Source organism: Calonectris borealis, chromosome 10 (assembly GCF_964195595.1).
Source record: "Calonectris borealis chromosome 10, bCalBor7.hap1.2, whole genome shotgun sequence".
In the NCBI taxonomy this organism is placed as follows: Eukaryota; Metazoa; Chordata; class Aves; order Procellariiformes; family Procellariidae; genus Calonectris; species Calonectris borealis.
The window spans coordinates 24,030,962-24,052,802 of record NC_134321.1 but is presented as its reverse complement, the minus strand read 5'-3'; the positions used below and the strand labels follow the sequence as shown (position 1 = coordinate 24,052,802).

The 21,841-nt window shown below is 40.8% G+C and overlaps 1 long non-coding RNA gene across 1 annotated transcript; it reads right to left on the bottom strand.

Moving 5' to 3' along the window:
- Positions 1-584: 584 nt before the first annotated feature.
- Positions 585-18,865, bottom strand: LOC142086006 (uncharacterized). Its single transcript, XR_012674940.1, has 3 exons — positions 18,651-18,865; positions 4,008-4,110; positions 585-1,331 (listed from the first exon to the last, which is right to left on the bottom strand). It is a non-coding gene; the product is annotated as an uncharacterized LOC142086006 (long non-coding RNA).
- Between the last annotated feature and the right edge of the window lie 2,976 nt (positions 18,866-21,841).

The window sequence follows — 21,841 nt, the reverse complement described above, 5'->3', positions numbered from 1 at the left end:
AGGAGTCTTAACAGTCATGGGAACTTTTCTGTGGGCTTTAATGAGCCACAAATCTGAGCAGAGTTGATGGGAGTTTTGCTGAGTAAGAATTAAGTGGAAACCTGAGGGCTTGTCTCTGATACAGGTGCACAGTACAGCTCAGAAACGGTTTGCAATGGAGTCCTCAATGAAAGCCTCGGAAGTTGGCCAAATAGGCGGAAATAACATCACTTTAAAAATTCACTAGAAATACCATGAAATTGGATACCACACATTACCATACTCAAAAAGTTGAGAGTCTATTTGTTTAATTTGGATGAGTTTTCAAATAATTCAGACCTAAAGTAATCTATGGTGGGCACAACAACACGAAGGAAATACTGAAGCCGGTGTGTCATCCGCCCTTCACCGTAGCTGTTGAAACAGGACTCGTAAATGCATCCGAGGGGCCTGTGCTAGACATGCCAAGGCACGCTTTCTCAGTGAATGTTTTTCAAAGCCTGTGCAAAACCAATAAAAATGAAAGTGCCAATTTAAAAAATAATTTAGGCCTAAAATGAATTTATTTTACTATAAAGGAAGAAGACAAAGAAAAATAGAAAGGATATAATGAAGTACAACTGTTATTTATTAATAGTATACAACTATAGGCACGTCTGAGCTCAAGTATAGGACAGACTGACTACATAAACATAACCAACATCATGACTTCAATGTAACAATCACAAACTATTTATACTTTTCATAGGCATCATTTTGTAGCACAATTCCTAGCCCTTAACACATCAAACAGCTCGTCAGTACCTTTACGTACCAACACGTTCTGCCCCACCGGCATCAATGGAGCCTCGGACATCTCCAGAAGCCCATCAGAGCACGGTTCCTTTACAAACATCGGTAGCTCTTCAACAAGGCTCTAGAGGCACTGGCTTATCTGACTGATTTTTTTTTAGTTTCACTGTGAACATCTCCATACAGGCAAATACGGCTGTGACAGTAAGGGTTTTTTAAAAATCCATGAAACATTTAACACACTCCCATATGTGGGCTGTTTGACAGTCACTTTCAAAGCACAAATCACCTCCCTCATGTTCACCAGCATTCCTGTACTCATTTTTTAATTTTTTTTTTTAAACAGTAACAGGTATACCACTATCTTCACTTACACTTTGTTCACTTGTATCTTTTTTCCTGTAGGATACACCACCTTACTGATTTTTGCACTTAAATCCATCCCCCTTTATGGTCTCTGTTCACTTTCCCTCCTCTGGGTAACTGCATCCCTGCTCCATGTTATGAAGTGCTTCTCCATGAACTTCTAATCGGTCAAGGAGCTCCATTTAAGAGCAATTCTAGAGACAAATCAATGTAGAAAGGGTTAGAATTACATAGGGTTTTTTTAGAACCACCAAACAGGTATGTATTTAGCACTAAGATGTGCAAACATGTTTCTCTGTTGCAGAACAGATCCTGGACCTAGCAGGTAGCCCCTGTAACACCTGCTGGTCTGCAGTATCAATGTATGCCAGTAAAAACCTCTGAATACCCTAATCTCCTTGTTTTCAAATGTCCTAGCCAAAATACACATGACTAGCATGTACAACATGCAACTTCAGAGATACAGGTACAACCAGCCATAATATGCTGTTACCTGGAGGTCCACAAGTCTAGGTCCTAAGTGAGAACGAACTTGGATGGAGAGCACCAACATGACAACACCAAGCAGTAGGTGCCTGTACGCCCTTTCTTCCTCGTGTACCCTGTTTGGGAGGGACCAGTCCTGCAGCAGGCACAGCAAAACCACCAGTGCCCACCACAGCTGTGTCATGGAGCGGGGGTTCACACTGACTTTCCTTCGCTTGCAAAGAACGTCTCTGCCCACGCTCTGGAGCAGCCTACCTTCTGCCTACGTCATCTCAACTAATCGTTGGTGTTAAGCATAAAGAGAAAAAGCAACAAACCATTACATTGAAAGGCCACCATCTTAAAGAAGAGCCAGCTTGCCCCATTCTTTGAGTGAGAGGTTCAGTTAAAACACACGATCTGCAAATTTTCCATTTCATCAAATCCTGCTAATAGAATTCTACAATCTGGTAGTTTAAGCTGCACTTTAGAAAAAGCCAGGGAAACATTTGCTTTGGCACCGGCAGGTTCTCAGATTTTTCCAGTTGGAACAATGATAAATGACTTAACCCTGATCATTTTTCTGAAACCTGATTTTTTTTGTTTGACATTTATTTACAGTTTCTATAAACACTAACACCTATAAAACATGGTTTACTGTTTGATTGCTTGGCGGACAAGCAAGCCTTAAATACATAAATTATGAGCACCTAGTTAATGAGTGACATGACGGACATGAAGTTTTATTTACCATTGGCATGAGCCTTCATATAAAATTAGTGGCATAAGAAAGCCAGGTTTTGTGAATGCACATAGTCATACCTATTCATGGCCTGACTTTTTTTTTTCCTTTTTTTTTTTTTTTTTTTTTAAAGACTTGACATAAGACTGTGGCCTATGTGTAATTTCATTGCCTGGAGCAAGGTTAGGGGAAAGCCGCTCCATCTGGCAATTTCCCTTTGACTGGCACATAGTTAAACAATGATGCAGTTTGACAAATTTCAAACCCTGCTTATGAAAAAATAACATAAACACAATAGTCACTCTGAGTAGATTGTCCACCTGTGCAAGCGGGCATGAAGTGTTAAGTAAAGGCTGCTGGTAATGAATAAAGATGCAGTGCATAGTTGGATTAGGTCGTTCCAAATGTAAATCACTGTCAGATAAAGCACTTGTGTTTACATGTAGCATTAATATTTTGATCAGTATGTTTAAGAGAATTAGCTTCTTAATGCAGATGTTCTCATTTGGACCTTCACACCGTAGCTTCAGCCAACTCCTTTACCATCAGTTATGTCAACATGTCATAAATCTTAGCTGCTTTAACTTCTATTTTAAACAAAGCTTTGTTGTAAAATTTGGAGGCGTGTTTCCTTCGGGTTTTATTTTTGGCAAATTTCTTGTTATTTTGTTGAAAATCTGACACATTAATGTCCAATTAACCATCTTTGAGTATTTTACTGACAAGGATCCCAGCAGCAATCAAATGCCTTTTTATTGTAAGAACCTCTCTGCCCCCCACCCAACCAGCTGTATCCATTATGTGAACAAGAAGTCTTTATATCTTGACGCACGAACAATAAAGGCGTCACTTAGCGGAAACAGGACATATGTCTCAACAGCTACACACTCTCTGCCCTTTCGGACTACATTACCGTAAAGGTAAATGCTCGCAAAATCCTCACAAAATGGGATACAGTGAAGTTCCAACGCAAAATTCACGGACAGTTGGTGTTTTTTTTTTTAAATAAGGAAAATGTTTTGTTACTATTTAATATGATTTTCTAACTGCAATTTGTAAACACTTGACAGTCTCCTATCAATCTTCCCATACACCACAATCATTGTCAAGAATTAACGCACATTTCTGCAGGCATAAGACTGTCTGGAAAGACCATCTTATCTTTCCAGAGCTTCTCTGTCATTGTTGCAACCAAGGCATTGAGTTAAGTTTTTAAACAATTTCCTCTTTTTGATTAATTTATTGTAACAGTTTTGCTGTTTTTCAATATGATGAGAAGTGAAAGAACTAACATTCACGGGAGCAAGATTTGGCAACAGGGACCTTTAGGTCATACATTGGTCATCGCGACGATCATCTGAGAGTCGTGGAATACAGATCCATTGCAAGGAAACAAATTTGCTTTAAAACTCATTTCAGTGTTTGGAAAACTATCAAAGTTTGTGGGCTCTGACAGCCTTTTGGATAAAAGGAGAGTGAACAAAAAACAAGTACCATGTTAAAGATACCAAAAACAAAATTGATATGATGGGACAAAAGCGCGATTTTCCCTTTGCCCCCAAGATGAAAAGAACTTGGTACTGAAAGAAACACATAGAAAACAATTTGGTGCCTCGGTGATGTAACTGTTCTTATAAGCGTTTAAGACTAATAATAAACATACCTAAAGCAGTGCAAGAAAAGCTACCATGGATTATTTCCCAGGGAAGGAGGGCTGACACATTGTATAGCCCATTTCTTTTCTGTCTGTCATGTAAAATGAAAACCTAGAAAAATAAAAAGTGAAAGGCTGAAAATATTGTCATAAGACTAGAGTCTATTGTTCTGGTTGCAAGCTAGCAAAACATTATGCAGATACTCGACCGAATTCCTGAGCAATTCCACCATCACCTCTGTATCAGCATTACTGCTACTACCTAGAAGATGGTGCTCCAAAGGGATTAAGGAATAGGACCAAGTAGGTGTAGCATCAATGATTAAATCAGAATTTTTCCTGCCGCTTTGCACTTGGATATTTGTTTGCCAAAAACTTTATTTGCCTTTGTGCCCACAGATAACCTGGCGCTGTCTCAGGGGAATGACCTCCTTTTCTGAGTTTAGCAGTTATTCCATGCTTCTCTCTTCCATTCTTCTCTCTCAGCTTTAGGATATGCATGGAAAAGACCTGAGGAAAAGGCGGGTCCCCTGCTCCAGCTGCACTGCTAGAAAGCTCGAGAAGGAGCAGTGAGGAAAATCCTCACTCTGAAAGCCTACACTGACGCTCTTGTGAGTATGATATCAAATATCATATATTTGATATTCAGGCTTTAATTTTCTCACCTTCCAGCTGCTCCATGGTCTCTGTTTCTCATTTTAGAAATGACACCACCACAAAACTTTCTAATTTTATGCATCTGCTTTCTTAAATTTTACTACTCTGAAAACCAATTTGAGATCTCAAATATATATACAAAAGATTGGATCCACTTTTAGTCCTTGCCTGATCTTGGTGCTTCCTAATGGATAACTACTTCTCCTCCATTTCTATTCTAATTTAATAACAATAAATGAACGAAAACTGCAAATCTTCTTCTTAAAAACACTAGGATATACTCTTTTAATAATGGCACACAAAAACATTTATAAAAAAAAAAAACATGCCTCAACACTCATACTCCAAATGAAATATGAAATTGATACAAACATAATAAATATATCCATATCTAGACAATATTATAAAAATACATATTTGGAAGAAATAAATTCTTGTCCTGTATAATGCTCAAAATGCTGGTTCTTAACTATTCTTATTGCCTGGAATGAAATCAAGTAATTCAACACTTGTTGTTGGTTATGCTAATCCTTTAATATTACTATTTATTCCAGCTGAGAAAAAAGGGCTAAGCCAGCTGCTCAAAACGTCAGCATTTTAATGTTCTCAGTGTTGGCGTAATATTTTATCACCTGTTCTTTATGTTCTGTGTCTCAATTCATACATTAAATTATACGTCAGAGTTACTTATGGGGATAGCGATCAGTTTATACTGATTTAAGACTGCAATAAAAATTGCAAAACAGTCTGAAAAGATATAAAATGCCAGTGATATGGTTGTGCTCCCTTACACCTTCGCATGGCCCTAAGAAGAGATGCAGAATCCAATCCCCATAGGTTTCTGGGACCTAACCTGAGCCCCGATAGCCTGTAGTGTTATACGAGAAGTTCTGCTTTAAGTATCACTTGCCCATCTTAAAATTTTAAACTATATTCTTATTATCACAGGAAAGTAATTTTACAGCTAAAAACGGCATGGGTGTCTCTTCAGAGAAGGAAGTAGGACAGCATTACTGAAAATAAGTAAGATTATTTTTGTGGTATTGACTTATTCGGAAAAAACGAAGAAAAAAAAATCATGCTACTGAGCTTTCAATTTCTTGTTTAATCACACAATAAAGGTACAGTATATCTGAATTCATGGCTTTTCTTGCAGTTCATTTTTGCTTGAGTAGCATGTCAAGCCATAAATGAAAAATAACGGATGCACACAAGGAAAAGAATGGAAGATATTATCTAGCCCTCCAAAGAAAATGGAGGAACTGAGTTTGCAAGGAAATACATGATCCTGATTAAGCCCCTACCCAGCCTATTTATTCTTATACAGCGTAGAATGTGTCAATGTCAACTAATGACTGTAGGTTTAAGCCAGTATGAATATGGGATTTATAGATTCTGCTTTTGTTAGTAGAATTTGCAAAGATTTTTAATAAATATGACCTTGCAGTGACATGTCGGATTCCTTTTGCCTGACTATCTAAACAGAAGTAAATAACACTAGTGAGTTTTCACTGAGAAGCAGATGACATCTTAGAGGAGCACAGCGATACCCTCTGGCAAGTAAATACAGCTAATTACAACCCAATGCTATGGAAGGCAGTTGTTTGTGGACAGTGTGTGATGTTTCTTCAGATGACCAGTCGCCAACGAAGTCTCCATTCAAAGCTTTTCTGGAATAACCTGAGCACCTTGGTCTCCTTAAATGCTCAGAATTAAAGAAAATTGCTTAGTTGAATTCAACATAGGACTCAACTGATCTGGTAGTCCTTGCACAGGCGAAGTTCTGACTGAAGTCAAGAGACGTTTTGGCTAAGGAAACCAGCATTTCAGTCACACTGTGCTTAAATGGAGGGGAGGGGAGCGATCTTCAGTGAGTCCAAATAAACCGAAGGCACGTCTACTCCTCCAAACGCTACCCAGGTGGAGATTTCTGTTAAGCCGTATATTCTGTTACATAGCTGCCTACGAAGTTTTGGCAGTGATGGGAGGCAAAACCTTCTGCAAGAACAACATTTTTCCATTGTTTTAATAGAATTAACCAATATGAACAGTTTAGACACCCACAGATTTCTCAGCCCAGTGCTGAGAACACTACAACAGTAAAGTTCACAATCAACTTAAATATACTATCAATTTAAAATATACTTCCTAACCTTCAGAGGGCCAAGGCATAGTGAAGTTTCTTGAAGATTTTTCCAAATGGTATGCTGCTTCAGTTGAAAAACACAGCATTTTTGAACAATCTTATAGTCTTTCATGATTAGACAACAAGCTCAGGATCAGCTGGGAAAATAACAATATAACTAAATACTATGATGAACCAATCCAAGAATGTATTTTCTTTCTGCTTTTCAAGATAGTGTTATACTGTAAGTATATCACAAAAAGTATACGTTTTAGCATTTTCTGTAATGCTAAAATACTGCTCAGTAGTGACAAATGGCAGTTGTTTCGTACCTAAAATAATTCCAGTCAATTTTATGTTTGATCTTCCTCTCTGAACTTTTTGATGATTATAGACTCCTAATTACTTTGAAGAATAAACCACAATATTTTATCACCTGCAACAGTCAGCCTTTCCCAAATTCACTCTATGAAGAGTAACCAGCAGTTATCATGAGTCACAACAGAACCATCATCTCTTTCATCATATTCTCTACTCTGACAAAATATTCACCAGCCAACATCCTCTTTTTAGTCCATATTTATTGCCATTGGTGTAATGAGAGCTCAAGGTCTCATACCTCAGCTGCAGTAAGTTCTCAACAAATCCAAAACAGGGGGCCCATCTAGCCTGTACTTGCACATTTCATAGCACAACCATAGCCTTAACCATGGCTGCTTGCTACACGCATGATGCAGTCACAGTTAGTTAGTTAGTTAGTGGTTAGGACACCTCCTCCTCTTAATTTAGAGACCTACAAACTTGACTACGAATTTGTTTCATTCTTGCAGACCAATGACACACGAGTAATTTCAAACAATAGTTTAGTAATACCTCTTTACAAGTTTTAACATAATAATAGCCAGAACCTATTGAGAGAGACAGGGATTGTCTTACAGGATGAACAAAATTATTACTTTGCTGGAACGAGGGAGATGTGGTTGCTACCAAGCCTCCCTATGTGCTGCAAGGCAGGTAGCTACTCTGCTACCACTCAAGATGCATTAAAATGCTGGACATCTTTTCCTGGGGACTTCTTCCATGACCTGAGCACTGCAGTGGTGCTCCACATGGATAAACAAATATTTTCATTCACACAGATGTTTTGGTAAGGATCTTAGTTTCACTGATTATCGCTCTAAACAATTAAACATCCATCCTCTGCAAGCATTCAGTAGCATGGCAAGGCAGTATAAATGCTTACTTAGATACTTTTAACTTTCACAGATTTCTCAGATGAAGGGTATGAAATACAACATCAAATGATCATTAGGAAACACACACCACAGTTCTAAGCATGTGTAATTGTTTTCTGGATGCTTTGTAAGTTAGCAGCACTTTCATTTCTGATGTAAAGTATGCTTAATTATTTACACTTTTAAAAAAATATTCTGTTGAGGCAGCAAAACAAATGGAAGTAACTTCTCCAGAGGCAGCACATTCCAACATTTAAGGCAAAGAATATTAAAAGATGGTTTAGTCATGGTATTTAGTCATCCTTTTGTGCATCATACTTGTGTCTGCTATTGCTAGTTAGATTATGAATTTCTTAGGGTGTGGATTGTCTCTTACCCTATGTCTGTACAATGTCTAGGGCTGTAGGGCCTCATCTCAACTGGGACCTTGAGGCACTAATGCTATAAAAGTATTACTAACAACAGTAAAGCAGTTCTTTGATCGCACTGAATTTTGAGAACTTAGTGGAGCAATGGTTCAAAAATAAGTAGCGACCTGCCAGAACCTTATTTATCATAGTGCAGCCACAATCTGCCAAAGCAATGCAAAGCATTAAATTCCACTCTGATGAAACACTACCTGTTTAAATGGGGTTACTGGAAGAGTGGATACAGCACCCTGCATATAAAGATAGTCAGGATTAATTTGTAAGCATAAAAAGAAAAAAAAAAGAAAAAAAAAGATTCTCATTTAAATATAAATAAATACTTAGCTCTTTAAATGTTTAACAATAAATTGATTGTACATGTAGAATATAGACTGGCTTTTTTCCAGTTCTATAGAATCCTAATTAGTGGTGTTGGAACTGTGTATTTGTGTAAGTGATTAGATTGTTACAGTGATCCACACAGAGTTAAGAAACAGTGCAGATGATTACTGATTACGGAAATGTTTACGGGATCTAAATGAAGTGACCCACATAGTTCCTTGGTATCCTCTTACCCCGGAGCATTGCAAAACGTATCCGCACGGCAGCTAATGTCACCCTTTGGCTGCCCAAAGTAACTGCTGCTATTTCAATCTGGTTCCTAAAGCATTTCTAAAGTTTTTTGAGGTTTTTTTAGGATTTGCTGTAATATCAAATTTTCTTACAATCATGACCACTTCTATAAACACATTTTCCTGTTCCCTGAGCATTTTGCCTTGAACTTAAACTTCAGAGACGAATGAGGCAGAGGGTACAGCACAGCCCAGAGTACACAACAGCCCAGAGAACTGTAGGTGGGCACAGAAATGCTGGGTACTCTCCAGTTCAACCTCTCCTGCTAGATCAGGAATGGGGACACCGTCCCCATCTAAACCAGCACCCTCCTTACCTTTGTGGCATATCTTGAAGATGCTCTATGGGACAAGCCTTACTTTTGAAAAGTCTAGGTTGAAGGTTATGAAAGCATATGAGCAGGACTGTTCAGGGTCTTGGCAATATGCTTCTTGGCAGAAAGCTGTTCAGCTGCTCAGGGTTCCTTGACAATTAGACCTATACATTGTTTTCTGTTTTAAAGAAAGCATACTATGATCGTTGCTACTGATTTACGACACTTTTTCTTGCAGCATTTCATACAAGTCAAAAAATCCAATCTAGCTTGGAAGACCTTGCTCACAGGTCTTGAGTAGCAACTGCCACATTTTATATTCATGCGACTGACTATAAAAAACCTAGACTGAAGAGCAATTTGGAGTCTGACTCAAACCACCATCTAAATGTAGCCTCCACCAAAGTTCTCGGTCAAGGGGGTTTTAGTTCCTGAGTTTTGGTTCTGGCCCATCTCCAGCAGGACCATAGATCTGGCTAAGATTTTCAGAATTAATGTAGCCAGGAACCCAGTTATTAGTCCTTCAAATTATCGCCTAACACCCAACCTCTCCAAACAGACAGACAGCATGGGAAAAATAAATAAAACCATCACATAGTGCATTTCCAAACAAACTGATCTTCTTCAAGAGTATGTTCCTAACATCTGCAAAATACACATTCCTCAAAATAAAATAATATCCTTCAGATCTAGCTATAACTGTAAAAATGAACAGTCCACTTTTTTTTCCTTTCTGCCTTGGAAGGAAAGCATACTTGTTTGGATACAACTAATTTATCCAAAAACCTAATTAATTAAAATTAAACCAACATATCTAATTTTAGCAAGAAGAACTGCAAACTGGTGTGCTACAGTACACAGCGACTCTGGAAGCAAGCCAAAGTCTCACAGGCACAGAAACTCAGCTGACAACCAGGGAATTTAACTGAATCACTTCCATTGCCTACTGCCTCGCGACAAACGCCCGATGTAAAATCACGTTACTAGAAATTGTCTGTTTTACAGAGTGGTTAAAAAAATTGAGAGAAGACAAGCATAATTTTTTAGGTCTCACTTAAGCAGACTCAGAATGTGGAGGGCTTTCCCTCCGCCCTCCTCCAGTAATTGCTATTTAAAGATCATTTGAATGACCTTCTAGTACATCTTAGCCATCTTTTTATTTACTTGTCTGGTAAAACCCAATCCTTCATCAGACCAAATAGTCAAAGAGATGGAAAATTTAAACCTTTCCAGCTCCTGAAGGAAAGTTTCTCCCAACAGCTGTCTTGCTTTATGAAAGCATGAAGTCAGTACATCCAATCTCATGCTATCAATCACGCCGGCTGACATTTCCTGCAAACTGTGTCCACAAGACAAACGGGGAAAGAGAACCTAAAAGGAACAACAAATTGCCAAAAAGCAGATGGAATTATGTGCTCTTGTTTATATTTGGCTGTTCAAATGAGCCTGGTCTAAATGCCTTCCCCTTCAGAATTATAGCACTAAGCAGTCATTTGCATCACTGCTGAAAACACCTGACACTCGTATTAAGAAATATTGGGTTTAATTGCAGTCCATTAAAATGTGGAAATGTCTTCAATGTAGGATTAATGATTTAAGTGAACTGTCGGCTTTTAGAGTATTTTTAGGCCCTCCTCCTGCAGATGCAAACATCCTCTTGCTTCCCCCCCTCCCTGAACTTTTGCAAAAAAGGTCTGCCACATGTTTCTCATCTCCTGGCTTTAGGTAAGTAGCATTTAAAACGACTCTGAACATCAAGCATCTATGATTTGTGACTTTCAGAAGAGTGTTTGTGTACACAAAGGGATGTTAAATTGTTGTTTTGACTTTAATCTAAATAATTTTCATTTCCTCTTACGGTGAACATTTTCTACACATACCAAAACAGGATTTTGTTTTTGTCAGTTGTTATATATGCACAAGTACGAAGTTACATGCTGGATGGAACGTGCTGACCGCTGGTACTCCGTTTATGCCTTTCCTTTACATACACAGCTAGCTTTTGCCCCAGACAAAACTTGCAGTTGGATTTCAGTTACTCTGGCATTGAGGTCTACAGGCACGCATGCAGAGCAGACTGAGGGTAAGAGCTGTAAAATGTCAGGAAAAAATTATTCAGTGCATTGAATACTGTAAACGTAAATATGTATGTTTTAATTTTCTGGAAAAAAAAAACCTGCTGCTTGGGTGAAATCACAGGACTTAAGTTGCTAAACAATTGTTTGACATTCTAGGATATTAACTTCAGAGTTGTCAATACCCTGGAGAGAAGTGGATTAAAACTAAGAGTGTTTTAACTGAAAATAATTTCTGGTATTTACCCCAGCAAAAATCACCAGCCCACTACACCTCTGAAGCTGTTAGGTTCTGGACAACACTGACCACCAAAATGTATGGATCCTGCTGGATCCAGCGACCACGGAATAACGCCGGTCCCTCTCCTACCCTGCTCTCCCACCCCCGGATCACCCAACACAGATTTGTAAGGCTGTGCTAACTGGCTCCCGACTTACTGACCTACTAACGGTTTACCACGAGAAATTGTGGAAGATGAAGGTGGCCCAACAAGCCAAGAAGTCTGAAAACCAATACTCTCATCAACAGGTCCTCTGCCTGCAAGCCTAGAAAACACCGCGTTCTGCCATACCCCTTACAGTTGGTTTCCAGATCCTACATTTATATATCACTGCCCTCTCTCTCCTTTCGCCTACTAAGAATCAGGAAATTCAGAATCATTCAAACATATAAATCTTACTAGATCGGCTCTGAAGCTTGTAGATGTGAGTGTGGACAGTGTGTAAATACAGGTGCCATGTAAGTCGCCTTCCAGATCGGTCAATCAAAACCAAAACAAAATCCACCCTAAAAGCTGAAATTATATTTAGCAAAGAAATGAACGGAAAAAGAGATGTAATGTTCAAGTACAGAAAAGGATTTCAAAACCTTCAGTTTCATGATTTAGCAAACCGGTCACAATTCTCATGTCATGTGTATCTCTGAGGGAAATTACAAGAAAGTCAGACAATGTCTGCAGTGTTGAAGGCCAAAAGGTACAAAAATTGTACGTGGAGTTTCACGTTATGAGAGGTTAAAGCTGGGCCTTAAAAAATGCAGATAATACCTGGACAGTTCCCATATATTTGTCATTTAACTCTCACAGAAATAGGCATTTTTACATTTTAAGAAAAGTATAAAAAAATCTTTAATTATCGTTTCCTATATATGTCAAAAAAATGCCCCATCATTTTCAGAAGATGTATTTTCTTGTGTTCTTTTTCCATGCTTCCCACAGAGAGCCATAAAAAATAGCTTAATTCTCAAATATATGTTATTTGAAAACAGACCTGGAATATTCTCAATTTGCACCTGTACACATTATTTATAGCATGTATTAGATCATTAGCATTCAATTATTAAAAATGCAGTTCTCAGACTAGGTTTAGCTACACTCCAAGCACATCTAGCTCTTCATTTTTAACAGTTATACATACACAAACCCTAATGGTTAGTAGGCTTTACAACATTTTTTAAAATATTGTACTTAAACGTTTAAAATATTTTTGTTTAAGCTTTTTGGCATGCCTGTGCTTATAAGCAGCTCCTGCATGCAGAAAGGTAGGTTGCAACTAAATTGAAACTTGGTTTAAAGCATGGCCATCCTTTTGGAAAACATGACCATTCAACCCCTTTTAGCATCATTATGCCTTTTCTTTCAAGTAAGTGGCAGTATCACCATTTACTTCCATACCGTCAAAGAAAGCAGAAGAATTTCCGAACACATCTGATCACATTTCTCTCCCATGCATTTTTCCATGCTGACTACTGCTGCAAGTACCACGCTCAAGGTCAAGAGCATTAGCTTCTCAGCAACCGTTTTAGTGTTAGCTGGACATGACTGACACCAGTTTCAGGTTCCTAAAGACAAAGAAGCACCTGAAGATAGATTGCACTCCTCAGGTCCCCAACACGACTTGACCTGGGCGTTGGGTATTTTCAGGGCCATCTTTTTCACCTCTCTGACAGAAGATTATCTCTATTTCCATCCGTAAGAACGATGTTCCACAAAACAGCATGTTCTGTGATAAAATGGCTGGAGATTAAGCCAATTCTTGCAAAAGATATATGATTTTCCCAAAAGTAAGGTATTTAGAACAGGCAAAATTAAGACACAAAATAGTAGTAATATTTTTCTTTTTTTTTTTTTTTGAAACAGGCAACCTACCCACATTCTGTCCCAACCCCAAGAATCTGAAATAAGCAAGAACATCCAGAGAATACTGAAGACTTGCAAAGTAGGGTAAGTGGAGTCTAAGCAGTCAGAGACCATACCTCCTGGACAGACAGCCAATAAATCGCCACCTGCATGGATTATATTACTTTCATAGCAGGGAAAGAAGTACTGCAGTCCTTTGTGACTCCCATTGCCCAGTTAACAGGAACTCCACGGACAGAAAGAGGGGAGGACCTCTACAAGGCGTTTGTGAAGCAAGCACCCGCATCCCAGCCTTCACCTTGGCCAGACAATATGGATAAACACTCAAGCGCTGCAGACTCAGCCCTTGGCAGAGACGTCCTGCAGACAGCAAGCACAGGAAGTACTGTAGCTGCTTTAAGAAAGCTCAAGCATCTGGGATGGTATAAATCAAATCCTAAAGGAAGACATTTCCTATACCATTATTTTTCTCTCTGCAAGATCCATGCCATGCCAGGCTAATAAAATGCTGTATTTCATTATAATTCTGTACGGAGGTACTGAAACGTTCAGGTTGTTTGGTTCTTGTTGTTAGAGAGCAGTGTCCACCTACCTCTTCCTTGCTTCTGTTGTCAAAGTTTTCAGCCAAAATCTAGGAGAGGATTAGAGGCCTCCAGATGTCCATAGATTTGGAACCAGACCTCAAAGGTACAGGGATTTCACCGAAATCCACTGGCAACCAATTATTATGTGTTAACCACTAACTATGCCTGCAAAACCAGGTCTCACGATCTGGGTCTCCATCTGCTGGTGAAGAGAACGACAATCCAAGACCAAGGGCTATTGTATCTCCACAGTTAATAGGCAGTACATTTGCGGTCGTACTTACTAAACACAACAGAGCCCTTACCTCTATCCACAAAAACAGGGTAGAGTGTGCTTCCTGCTAAATAAGGTTACTATATGATCCAGGACATATAGCCTGGACAATGGGTGAAACCTTACCACCATGAAAACCAACAAAAAAATCCAAGTTGCAGGAGGCACAGACTTCTTTTTATCAAAGCATCCTACCTCTAGCAGAAAGCTTATACAATCAGGAAATATTTTGACAAGATGTTTGACTACCACGCCGCTCAGCTCTATTCCTTCTTCTGACCTGCCATGCCATACACGCACCTTTCTAGACGAGTCCTGTCCTCGAAAGATATCCAATAGGATGGACAGGGTATAAACTAGGGAAGTCAGAGGGGTCCATATACAGACAACAGACAAACACGACAGGGTGTTTTAGAACTGTTGACTAAATATATTCACAGAAAAAGAGTTGATTGAAAAAAAGAGATTGTTAGATATGCCTGAATAAACTAAAGTGTGGATCCCAGGTCTTAGGAGCTGATATAAAAAAATAACAGACAAATTTTTGCACCATATTTGTTATTGTTTTATAAAGCCTACAAACACTGATACTTAATTGCTCTCTGCTGATGTCGTCTCTTCTACCATACACGTACCCTCCCAAACTTATCCTTACCCCAGCAGCCTTTGCTCCTGCATAAGCAACTGAAGCAAGTGGAATCAGCAAACAAAAGAATCCGAGGTAAGAGACAGACAAGCATGAGAAGAATGATAAGGTGAACAAAATAAGAACATGGTATTATGGGAAAGAACACCAGATAAAGGCAGAAGCAACCTTCAAACAACATTAAAAAGGTAGTAGATGGGGAAAAGAAGAAACCATAGAAAAAGTTCAAAACCTGAAGTGATGGCACTGCCAGGTGAACATCCAATTAAGGTACAGGGAAAGAGCAATGAAAAGACAGAACAAGCACCAGTGAGTTAAGTTTTCTGCTAACTACAAAAATGGAGTGTAAGATACTTAGAAAGGGAGTATTTTTGACAGGAATATTGGGGCTAATTAATGACATACTGTAATTAAACACCTTTTACAGTCTGTGGACTTAATTCAGCAAGACCAAAACTGTCATAAAACTGATTTAAATTTTGTTAGTCTCTGAAGCCCAAGGCTGCACACAGACTGCACTCAGTGCACATACTGGGAACAAAAAAATCACGAAGGTAGAAATTTCATGGACAAATAAAGGAGTTCACAGCTCCTGCTGCAGACTTTTACGTATGGATAGGAAAAGTGTGCTCAACTCAAAAGAATACAACTATTCCTACCAGAAAAAATAATGGATATTCAGAAACCTTCCTTTTCAGGAAGCTCACTTATATCTCAATAGTCCAGGTTTCAATAAAAGGCAGCTTTAACTTTTTTATTAATAACTTATGTAAGAACCTACCAACTGGGCTATATGATGAAGAATGCAAGTCTTCTATGCAATAAAACATTGGTAACATGAAGCATGCAGACAGTATTACGTATAAAACTCTGCCTTACATAAAATAGGAAGGAATTTTTAAGAGAAAAATCATTTGGTAATTCTATTTGAAACCTACTCGTCACAGGAAAGTATTGCTTTGTCATTGTGTCCTGACCATTCATTCTAGCTTCCACCGCTGTTATGTGCATATGGATCTGCAGTAGGTATCTAAAGCTCTCCTTTTTTTCCCCAAGGACTTTAAAGAAGAAGTCAAAAGGAGATGCCAATATATCTAGCAAAAATACTGCAGCTTACATGCAAGAGTCCGCACATGAGAAATGGCAACAGAATCATAGCTGCAACGGGACACTGGAAAACCACACCCAACGCTCTGCACGTATGCAACTGCTTCAACAGTGAAGTATTTAAATGGCTTGCTAAAGGGATATAGATTTTATCCACACAAAAAGCTCTTCAAATTTACTCTGATCAGCTGCCTTGTGTATGACCACTTTTTCTTTTCTACTTAAAAGCAAAATTAACTATAAATCCATTTTTTCTCACTCATGTGTAAACACATTTCACACTAACCGCACAAGAAATGTGCTCCAGATTATCGCCTTAATGTCTGAGTTACGCAACTTTTAGAGACCCTGTGCTCTTTGTGGATTAACAAACTATCAGAATTATTAGGCAGCATTAAAGGGTAATTTCCTTCATTTTGTAGAGTACAATTATTCAAGCAATTACGCAAGCATAGGAAGCAATTGCTGATAACTTATTTTTTCAGAAATAAGAGCCCACTTTTTCAGAAATAGCTTCCAATGTAATTGCTGTGAAACCTGAAGAGCAAAAACAGCCACTCTGTAAATACACAGATTTTACAATTTAAATAAATGGTTATTTTTTCCTTATAAAATAAAGTGTTACCTGATGCCTGAAAGTTTCAGATGGCATGAAAATTAGGCTTCAATTGCACAGAGAAAGTAACTACTTTGTACTGGTAATGGCTAACACTGTAATGATTTGTAAATTAAACTGTGCTGTAATTGCTGTACAGAGTTATACAGTAAGTCAGAGTATGGCAATATCAGGCTTATAAAATAGGGTGACACGTTTTGCATTGGGCTACTTTAGAAATTGCAGCTGCTATAAAATGAAGCATGCGTTAGCAGCGCTAACTATAACTGCAGTTCTCCGCAGGCGGCACACATCTCCAATGCAATTACCTCTAATCTGCACCAGCATAAAGAAATTCAGAAACCATTACCCAGGTTTCTGGCAATGAATTTGAGCTCCGTGGTGAGATTCCCAGCTACTCCCACTCTTCTGTCCTACCTCCTCCTTCCCCATACAATAGGTGAGGTTCAAACTCTCTGGGAAGTCCCTCCATTGGCAAGCCTGGAGCCTAGTAGGAAAATTTTTGTCATCTTGAACTGCCCAACGTGGCCACTGAGTCATCAGAAACATTCACGTGCCACACACACACTAATCTAATGATTTTGTTGTGCCGCTATAAACTCTTTATGGAAGCAACTATGTCAACACATGGTAGAAGTCGGAGCTGACCTGAAGTCATAGATGTAAACTTCCAGTCTCTTAGAGGCTGACGCTGCAGGATTTAGTATGCCAAATCAAGCCCTGAACTCACCGTTGCCTATAAAATTAGACTTGCTAGAATATGATCGTAAAATAAACATAAGGGTGTGGACATGGCTAAAGCGAACACAGGAAAATGACCTCTTCTGTGGAAACTCTTCTGAAAGTCACCCAACTGCACACAGAGTCTGTGTCATCCACCCCACTTGATCTCCTTTTCTGTTTTCATTGGATACAACGTTGAGTAAACCCTTCTCTTGGCCGACTGCTGCTCCAACTGCCTCTGTCTTCCGAAGTCTAGCACTGAAGCCTCTGTTAATCTGAAGTCTAGCACTGACATGTTCTGCTGGCTGGCAATACCTCCTTCCTCCTAGTCCTGCACAATCCAGTTCCAACCCTCTTCCTACTGGAAACCCCACAGCCATGCGTGTGGTCACGTCAAAGCTCTCCTCCTCATGCTCCACTCTTCAGACTGTCCATTGTGCTTGACCATCAGCACCTTCCTCCTCCTCAGTCCTTTCCTCCTTGGAAATCCATACTATGTAATTTTCTGATCTGCTTAAGCTCTCATTTCATGTGTTCTTTGCAGCAACATACCAACACCACTTCATTGCACATTTCCCTTATGTTCATCTGCCAGCATTTCTAAACTAACTTTCATTCAACAATCTCTCCATCATCAGCATTTTTCAGAAAAGAACATATGCCCTCTCCCACATCTTACTCTTCTTCTGCTTCCAGTTCACTACCAGCAAGGGGATGACTGAACTGGTAATTTTTCACACTCTTCATCTGCTTACTCCTCCCCAGCTAAGGTGACATCCTCAGTGCCTTTTCTGCATTTCTTTATTCAGTCTGTCATGGCAGTCAGTCAGCTCTTCTTCAGCACCTCAAAAACCCAACTCTTCTCCCTTGTCATCATTATCAACTGTTTTTGGCATGTTGCCCCCACAGCTTCCTCATTTCCCACCTCTCAGACTTTTACCTCCCCTCCTCAGCCAAAGAGCCCTTGTTTATAACGATCTCCATTCGTAACTACCGTTTCTGCCCATGCCTCTCCAATCTTTTCATTCTTTCATTTTGCCTTTGAAATGTCTCCTGGTTGAGCTTACCGCACATGCTTGTCCAACTTCTCCATTCATCTTTCCTGCACAAGTCCCTTACCTGGATGTTTTTTCTCTCCATTTTCATGACTCTGTGCCTTATACAATCATCCTCTTTGTCTGGATCACCTTTCCTCCTCTCTTTCTAAAGCCTTCCTTGTTCCGATCCTGACATCGCCAACACTGCAAAACTGTGAACATTGAAAGGTCCTTACGAGTTTGCTTTCTCTGCTCTGGTTCTCGCTCCACACTCCCCCCAGCTTAATTTGCTAATTGTTTCTTTCTTGACTGTGGTAACTTTATGAAATTGAGTACAGACCAAACCTTTATTTCTAAGCAAAACCAAGCACTGGTATTGTAAACTCAGTAATGCTAACTATATTCATCTTTATTCTGAGCATGCTGAATAATTGGAAGCAAAGAATAAAGAAAGGATATTAAAAATTAAATTACATAAGGAATCAAGCATTTTAAGAAAAAATAGCTAGCCAGAAAATGATTTTGCTGGAGATGGTCTAGAAAACACTGCTACTATTTTGCAAAATTACAGAGTCAGAAGTTCTAATTTACTGAATGGAATATTTTTATTTAGCTTTACTTTATTAGAATAAGAACCTCATAGTTGCCTGGTTTTATTCATGAAGCTATTCCAGCAGAGCTTATGCACTGTTTAGATTGTCTGGCCTAATCAATGATAAAGTCTATAATTAAATCAGAACGCTGCCATTCAAACATACTTAATTTGGAATATATTATAGATTTAAAAGCGTAAACAATGACAAGGAAATAGCGAGCTTAATACAGCAATTAGAGAAAGGGTTTCATTAAGGGTCACCCCAGCATATGGATTCCATTTCACAGAAAATATCTGCCAAAGCCACGCAGAAGCCACAAGGGTTATTCTGTTACCACGGAATATGCGTGCATCTGATCTTACAATACTACAGGAGAAGGAGCATGTGTAAATACTTGCTTTCTGATGTCAACGGAAAGCTGTCCACTGAAGCCACTGCACGTCGGAGTAAGGAAAGGAGGCATTTCAAGACGTAAAATTATTTCAGAAGCGGCAACCGATTCCTCCTGGTTATGGGAAGCAGCACTGTGCATCATCTGCTGCCTGGCTGCGCAGCAGTGGTACCAGGAACACGGGTCAGTACCATTTTTACAGTTTACCAGTTAAAACACGTTTCTCCTTCACCTACATTACTGAGAAAGAGCACAAGCCACGTACTATGTGTAATGGCAAAATGTTGATTTGGCTGTTGTTAGAGGGGACCTCATGATAGTATCTATCTGTAATTGCATCAGATTTCTTTAAATGTAAAAATCCATCATGAAAATGAAAATCGGAGTCAGATTATACACTGCAGCAGTGGTCCCTCCGGACCTCAAAAAATACACGAACCCATGAAATTTTCAAAATTCCCTTTTTGGGGGATTGCCCACATGTCTGTGGGCACAAGTTCTAGCTTTTTCACTATTTAAATAAAAAGCAGGAATAGAGAAGCTATAAAATGTTGTAACATGCATGGCTTCTTTTTACATCAACTAATACCTCTTTAAAAAAAGGATATAGACCCCCAAAATCAGCTTTTCTACACTGAAGCTACAACCTCTTCCGAACTTTGAAGCTACAACCTCTTCAGAATTTGCCTTAGTATAGTTACAAACACCACTTTCTCCTGTTTTAACCCAGAAGAATCAGTAAAAATAAAAAAATTAAATTAAAAAAAAATGATGTAGAGACGCATGTTCCCCTGGCATCTTCACACAAAGCAATTCTCAGTCTGTTATTTCATGAATTGTAAGATTCCCAACAACTGCCCTCCAAGCTTCTCGCCCCAGAAGAGCCTTCCGGCGCCCGGCGGAGCAGGCCCCCCGGTCCCCCCGGTCCCCCCGGCCCCCCTGGCTCCGGCCCCCCGGTCCCTCCGGTCCCCCCGGCCTCGGTCCCCCTGGCCCCCCAGTCCCCCCCGGCCCCGGTGCCCCGGTCCCTCCGGCCCCGGTCCCCCAGTCCCCCCGCCCCCCAGTCCCCTCGGTCCCCCCGGCCCCTGTCCCCCGGTCCCCCCGGCCCCCCAGGCCCCCGGCCCCCCAGTCCTCCCGGTCCCCCCGGCCCCGGCCCCCCAGTCCCCACGGTCCCCCCGGCCCCCCGGTCCCCCCGGCCCCCCAGTCCCCCCGGTCCCCCCGGCCCCGGTCCCCCGGTCCCCCAGTCCCCCCGGCCCCCCAGACCCCCCGGTCCCCCTGGCCCCCCGGTCCCCTCGGTCCCCCCGGCCCCGGTCCCCCGGTCCCCCAGTCCCCCGGCCCCCCGGTCCCACCGGTCCCCCCGGCCCCGGCCCCCCGGCCCCGGTGCGCTGCTCTCCGGCGCCCCGCGGTGGGCTCGGGGCGGGCAGCGCTGCGCTCCCAGCCCCGCTTGCGCTGGAGCTGCGGAGCGGCAGGGGGGCTGCGAGGAGCAGCGCTGCCCGGCCTAGGCCAGCCCCGGGCCGCGGCTTGGCAGGGGCGGGCGGGGGGTCGCAGGCGCGGAGGAGGCGCAGATACATTGAGCAAAATCTGACTTGACGTGACGTGCTGCGATGTTCGTGTCCCTTTTCCTTGCAAAAAGGACCCTTTTCTCGAGGTTTCCAGACCAAAGTTCAGCATTTCATTTGAAAAAAGGCCCCAGGGCCACTTCACGCTAGAGCGCAGCATCGGTGCTGCCTTTGGCCCCGCTCCGGGAACGCGGCGGACCAGCACCCCGCGCCCCGGCAGGCGCAGCAGAGCGGGGCCCCGCGCCCCCGCCGCGCCGCCCTCCGAGCCCTCCCCGCGGAGATTCCCGTGGGCCTGGCACCCTCGTTCCCCACACCCGAGGAGCCTAGCTGCTGAATTCTCGCTAAGTAGTACTAATCCTGGTTTGGAAGAGCACTTAAAATGCGATGATACTAGTTCATTAGAGTTTGTGTTTCCAGGATGTTTTGGGATAAGCGGTAAAAGAAAAATTAAAAAAAAAGTATCAGAAAGAAGCTAGAGCAACTGCTGTGTATTAAAAGAGGATGGAAAAAGTTATTCTATTGATGCCAGCTATGTTAGTCCACTAGCTAAATGATTAATGTTGATAATTCCTCTCCAGCAGACTCATTAAACCTGAACTTATTTTTCTTACAGGCCTTTGACATTTCCTACTTTCTTAATATCAGAGGTAATGACAGTGGCGTGATTATATACTTATTCCTTTCCACCTTCAAGCAGTTTTCTTTGGCAAGAGTTACGTTTTAAGCAGAA